This window comes from Acipenser ruthenus, unplaced genomic scaffold (genome assembly GCF_902713425.1).
Source record: "Acipenser ruthenus unplaced genomic scaffold, fAciRut3.2 maternal haplotype, whole genome shotgun sequence".
Classification (NCBI taxonomy): Eukaryota; Metazoa; Chordata; class Actinopteri; order Acipenseriformes; family Acipenseridae; genus Acipenser; species Acipenser ruthenus.
The window spans coordinates 368,119-375,039 of record NW_026708779.1 but is presented as its reverse complement, the minus strand read 5'-3'; the positions used below and the strand labels follow the sequence as shown (position 1 = coordinate 375,039).

Below are 6,921 nucleotides of genomic sequence, written 5' to 3'. Positions count from 1 at the left end.
AATTACATTGCAACTGCAGTTTAATATCACTAGACTAGACTGGACTGGAATTACATTGTAACTGCAGTTTAATATCACTAGACTAGACTGGAATTACATTGTAACTGCAGTTTAATATCACTAGACTGGACTGGACTGGAATTACATTGTAACTGCAGTTTAATATCACTAGACTGGACTGGAATTACATTGTAACTGCAGTTTAATATCACTAGACTGGACTGGAATTACATTGTAACTGCAGTTTAATATCACTAGACTGGACTGGAATTACATTGTAACTGCAGTTTAATATCACTAGACTGGACTGGACTGGAATTACATTGTAACTGCAGTTTAATATCACTAGACTGGACTGGAATTACATTGTAACTGCAGTTTAATATCACCAGACTGGACTGGACTGGAATTACATTGTAACTGCAGTTTAATATCACTAGACTGGACTGGAATTACATTGTAACTGCAGTTTAATATCACTAGACTGGACTGGACTGGAATTACATTGTAACTGCAGTTTAATATCACTAGACTGGACTGGAATTACATTGTAACTGCAGTTTAATATCACTAGACTGGACTGGAATTACATTGCAACTGCAGTTTAATATCACTAGACTGGACTGGACTGGAATTACATTGTAACTGCAGTTTAATATCACTAGACTGGACTGGAATTACATTGTAACTGCAGTTTAATATCACTAGACTGGACTGGAATTACATTGTAACTGCAGTTTAATATCACTAGACTGGACTGGAATTACATTGTAACTGCAGTTTGAGGTCACTAGACTGGACTGGAATTACATTGTAACTGCAGTTTGAGGTCACTAGACTGGTCTGGAATTACATTGCACCTGAGCTTGTATATATATATATATATATATAACGTATCAAGTTTCCGGCATGTATATCAAAACTTTTTTTTTTTTTTTTTCAAAAAACAAACCCTCTTTTTGCGTTTCTGTGAAACCAAGATGATAAGCTTTGCTTACAGTGTGAAAAACAACACGTTTTTTAAATGTGTAGATTGCAGGTCTGGAGAAAGAGGAACAATGGTTTCTGCTAACTTGTATTGCACAATCTAAGTTAGAAGAAACTTCTACCTTTGAATCTGTATTAATTCTAGTTAACACTACTTTATATAAACTTATGTTTATATTATATCATGCAATGCTGGCTCTGAGGATCAGTCTAGATTTGGCCTCCCCAGCGCATCAGCATGCACAACTTTTGAATGAATTTTGTTTATTTACTTAAATGTAATATATTTCTTGAAGTTAATTAGTTCATTCTTTTCTGTGGATTCCCGCTGGCATCGTGTTCAGTCTATTTATCCATTTACTTTCTTTTATTAAGAACATAAGAACATAAGAAAGTTTACAAACGACAGGAGGCCATTCAGCCCATCTTGCTCGTTTGGTTGTTAGTAGCTTATTGATCCCAGAATCTCATCAAGCAGCTTCTTGAAGGATCCCAGGGTGTCAGCTTCAACAACATTACTGGGGAGTTGGTTCCAGACCCTCACAATTCTCTGTGTAAAAAAGTGCCTCCTATTTTCTGTTCTGAATGCCCCTTTATCTAATCTCTATTTGTGACCCCTGGTCCTTGTTCCTTTTTTTCAGGTCGAAAAAGTCCCCTGGGTCGACGTTGTCTATACCTTTTAGGATTTTGAATGCTTGAATCAGATCACTGCGTAGTCTTCTTTGTTGAAGGCTGAATAGATTCAATTCTTTTAGCCTGTCTGCATACGACATGCCTTTTAAACCCAGGATAATTCTTCTACATGTCACATTGTCAAATTTTAGCTACAGACTACAAACTTTACATCATTTTTGTCATGTCTTTGACTGGTGAAGTGTTGTACTATTGGTTCATTCATTTTTATTTTATTTCTAATGAAAGGTGGTTCTGAATTCAGTTCAGAACAGAAAACAGGAGGCACCTTTTAAAACAGAGAATAGGGCAGCAGTATGGAGTAGTGGTTAGAGGTCTGGACTCTTGACCAGAGGGTTGTGGGTTCAATCCCAGCTGGAGGGGTTGGGGGACACTGCTGCTGTACCCTTGAGCATGGTACTTTACCTAGATTGCTCCAGTAAAAAACCTAACTGTATAAATGGGTAATTGGATGTAAAAATAATGTGATTTCTTGTAACAATTGTAAGTCACCCGTGGATAAGGGCGTCTGTTAAGAAATACATAATAATTATTTAAAGTTGTTCCAGTCTCTCCAACTTATTTCATTTCATCACATTTTTCACAGGCATTTCCATAAACAACATTGCTATTTTTAGAGTAGGTATTAGTTATTAGTGGATATGTGGTGTTTAATTATACTTTTACTTCTGTCCATGTACTTACACACTTTAGATGTCCTAGTGCACGTATTCATATATATATATATATATATATATATCAAGTTTCAGGCACGTATATCGACTTTTTTTTCTTTTTTCAAAAAACAAAACCTATTTTTGTGTTTCTGTGAAACCAAGATGATAAACTTCACTTACAGTGTGAAAAACAACACGTTTTTTTTTTTAAATGTGTAGATTGCAAGGCTGGAGAAAGAGGAACAATGGTTTCTGCTAACTTGTATTGCACAATCTAAGTTAGAAGAAACAGATTGCCCCAATGGTTTCTTGAAACGTGGCTTGTGTTTTTGATATTTGAAATGGCTGGGGGCACTTTTGATAACTTTAGATAGCGTTTTTTTCACCTTTCCAATGGGTTTTTGTTCCAGATTTTATAATATATATATATATATATATATATATATATATATATATATATATATATATATATATATATATATATATATCATGTATTAAAAAGCAGTGCTTAATTATTCGAGATATTTTCACTGCATTGGAAATGTATTTGGATATATATTAACAAGCTGTCTATTTTATAACATATTTATTTACAAAGCTGAAATGTATTTTCCATTATCTATCTCCTATCCTCAGAGACATTGCTCAAAGACATACAGTCTGAATGAATTGCAAGTGAATTAAATGAGAGAGAGAACTCAATAGATCAATCTTTATTTTATATAGCGCCTTTTATAGTAGATCACAGCTTTACAGATACAGTAACATGAAAATCCATAATACTTTAAATACAGAGAAATGCAAAATAATTGATATATATGGGGCAGCAGTGTAGAGTAGTGGTTGGCCGGAGGGTTGTGGGTTCAATCCCCAGTGGGGGACACTGCTGGTGTACCCTTGACCAAGGTACTTTACCTAGATTGCTTCAGTAAAAACCCAACTGTATAAATGGGTAATTGTATGTAAAAATAATGTGATATCTGTATAATGTGAAATAATGTATAATGTGATATCTTGTAACAATTGTAAGTCGCCCTGGATAAGGGCGTCTGCTAAGAAATAAATAATAATAATATAAAATATAAATTTATAATACATTAAATACAGTGGAAAGTTCATAATACATGAAATAGCAGCAGCAAAATGACAGCAAAAAATCTGTCATTTAATTTATTTTATTTATTTTTGTAATTGTTTTAAACTATTTTGTGTTTGTGTGAAACCAGCTTGATAAACGTCCCTTGGAGTGTGAAAAACAACCGTTTTTTTTGGTGGTATTCCAAGGCTGGAGAAAGAGGAAGAACTCCGCGAGGGATCCGAGTTTGGTTTACAGCTCTTTCGCTCTAACAGTTTATAAGTAACTTGAACTCTGTAACCATTTAAGAGCTGGAAACAATTTTTTCAAAAATGTAGGTAGCGCAGTGAAGGTACAGTTTACAGTGGAGATACTTGTTTACAGTGTTCAGTAACACGCACGCAGGCACGCACGCACGCACGCACGCACACACACATATATATGTGCCTAAATATTTTATGCCCAAATTAAAAATAAGAAAAAACAAACAAAAAAAATCGACATTTATTTCTGAATGTATATTATTATTTATTTCTAAGCTGACACCCTTATCCAGGGCGACTTACAATTGTTACAAGAAATCACATTATTTCTGCATACAAGAACCCATTTATACAGTTGTGTTTTTACTAGAGCAATCTAGGTAAAGTACCTTGCTCAAGGGTACAGCAGCAGTGTCCCCCACCTGGGATTGAACCCACGACCCTCCGGTCAAGAGTCCAGCGCCCTAACCACTACTCCACACTGCTATTATTATTATTATTGTTATATATATATATATATAAAAAAAATAATTTCTGTATGCACAGTATGTGTGTATTTCTGTACTAGTTGAAGCGTCCGGCGTTGCCCTGAGAAATTCAATATTTCAATATTTCATGCATGACAAAACGATGAACGGCAGCCTTATGGTTTCCTATAAGTTATCGATTTTGGTTGTCGCACAATGCGCTCGGACCCCTTTTCTATTTTGGTTGTGTGCGTTTCTTTAATTTGAGATGCACGGCTACTGTATTGAATCCAGCAATGGGGGTGTTACTAAATAGAGTACCCCGGGGGTCAAAATTTGGGCTCCAAACCCCTCGACCTTCTCCCTGGATGAGAGAGGAGTCTGTGCAGAGTTTAGCTGTGCTGGATCCTGCAGGGTCCGAATGCAGAAAGAAACAGAGACACAGACACACTATCTTCTTTATATATTAAGATATATGTGTTTATTTTATAGTTAAAATCAGTATTAAATAAGATCAAATAATTACAGCATCTACCACTAACGAACTTTGACACGATTAAATCAGGCAAGATTTGTCTCGATCTCTTTGTTTTCCGAAACCACAGTTACTTTAGGATCGTATTCAATTGGTAGAGAGCGTTAAAATAAATAAAAAAATAAAAAAAAAACGCGGGACTGCTGTGATGAGATTCTCTATTAAATTAAAAAGAATATAAAACACGTGCTAATCTAAATTTACTCCTGAAATCGAGATATTAAGTTGTGGAAAACTGTCAGGCGGGCGCAGCGCTTCGAGCGGTTTTATCCAATACTCAGCAACGTGCTGCGTGTGAATTATAATGTCTTTATACGCTTTTTAAAGTTGAAAATATATTAATTAATTAATTAATTAATGCACTTCCTCGCTACTGATTAGGTATCTGCATTACTCGTATAGGTATCTGCATTCACGGTTTTATTTTTCGGATGTGTGTGTTATTGTTTTCCTTACTGGACTTTACCCGTCTAAGCAAATCTTTTTAATATAAGTTGAACTTTAGTTTGCTCTTATCTGCTATGGATTTTATAACTGCTCTGATCTGTAACTCGATACTCTGTAAAGTGATACTCGTGATCATATATTTCTTAGTAGACGTCCTTATCCAGGTTGACTTACAATTGTTACAAGATATCACATTATTTTTTAACATATAATTACACATTTATACAGTTGGGTTTTTATACTGGAGCAATCTCGGTAAAGTACCTTGCTCAAGGGTACAGCAGCAGCGTCCCCCACCTGGGATTGAACCCACAACCCTCCGGTCAAGAGTCCAGAGCCCTGACCACTACTCCACACTGCTGATAAGAGCTGTAAATCCTGGATAAAGGCGTCTGCTAAGAATTTAACAACAACAACAACAACAACAACAACAATAATAATAATAATAATAATAATAATAATAATAATAATAATAATAATAATAATAATAATAATAATACACGTGATATCGGCATTGGGATCCAACTACAAGGTTCGGTTCTGGCTTTTCAAACGACAATAGCAGCAGTGTGGAGTAGTGGTTAGGGCTCTGGACTCTTGACCGGAGGGTCGTGGGTTCAATCCCAGGTGGGGGACACTGCTGCTGTACCCTTGAGCAAGGTACTTTACCTAGATTGCTCCAGTAAAAACCCAACTGTATAAATGGGTAATTGTATGTAAAAATAATGTGATACCTTGTAACAATTGGAAGTCGCCCTGGATAAGGGCGTCTGCTAAGAAATAAATAATAATAATAATAATAATAATAAGATTCTGTGAGAGCTACGCTTAATAACTTCTGCAAACGCTTCCTGTCAGTCAGCTTATCTGAACACGCCCACCCCGGCTACGTAGTTAAAGGGGGCGTGTCAATTAAAAACGCCTCAGAAGAGACATGTGATTGAAACTCAGTCAAGAGATTAAACTGATGATCCGCGCAGCGTTCATTGAACGTCTGCTTAATATCAACATCTATATATCCATATATATATATATATATATATATATATATATATATATATGCATATATATATATACATATAGCTGTGTGTCTATATGCACATATATATATATAGATATACAGTATTTGATTAATGCGGCTCTGTGGCGCAATGGATAGCGCATTGGACTTCTAGTTAAACACGGAGAGGTGATTCAAAGGTTGTGGGTTCGAGTCCCACCAGAGTCGACTTTTGTTTTAGACGAACTGTATATGTATTTATAATTTTGTCAATAAATAAATAAGGAAGATTCAGTCTGGTCATTTTCAAACTATTAACCGTATATTAATTATACTACTTTTAAAAAGTTTTTGTGGGCGGTTTTAAAGAAAATAAAAGCGGTTTAATGTCTCTGACTGCAGAGACAGCTTTGTAGGTCAGCGGGTATCGATACTTCAGAGAGGTTATAAATCCCTTACAGATTTCGCTTGGTGGTTTTAATTTTCAGCTCCACGTTGGAAACTTCAGAAAAACTTTAGTCACAAAGTCTGTAGTCCGAACTGAACCGACCAATGAAAAGAGTCCACTGGCTTCACCGTTAGCCAATCCGCTTACTCGAGTCTCCTGGAGGAGAGGGGCGGGTGTGGAGGCGATGACATCACAGGTAGAATGATTGACAACGCCCCAGCCAATGGGAGAGTGATGGAACTAATCGGTCACCTTTGATGTCGTAACAGCCAATAGAAACACGGACGCTGAGATCCCATGCGGAATAGGCCAATGGCGTCATTCTAAACGCCGGCGGTGGCCAATCAGAG

The 6,921-nt window shown here is 36.1% G+C and overlaps 1 non-coding gene across 1 annotated transcript; it reads left to right on the top strand.

The window, feature by feature from the left end:
• The first annotated feature begins 6,260 nt into the window (after positions 1-6,260).
• Positions 6,261-6,351, top strand: trnar-ucu (transfer RNA arginine (anticodon UCU)). Its single transcript is given in 2 exon segments — positions 6,261-6,297; positions 6,316-6,351. It is a non-coding gene; the product is annotated as a tRNA-Arg (tRNA).
• Positions 6,352-6,921: the final 570 nt, after the last annotated feature.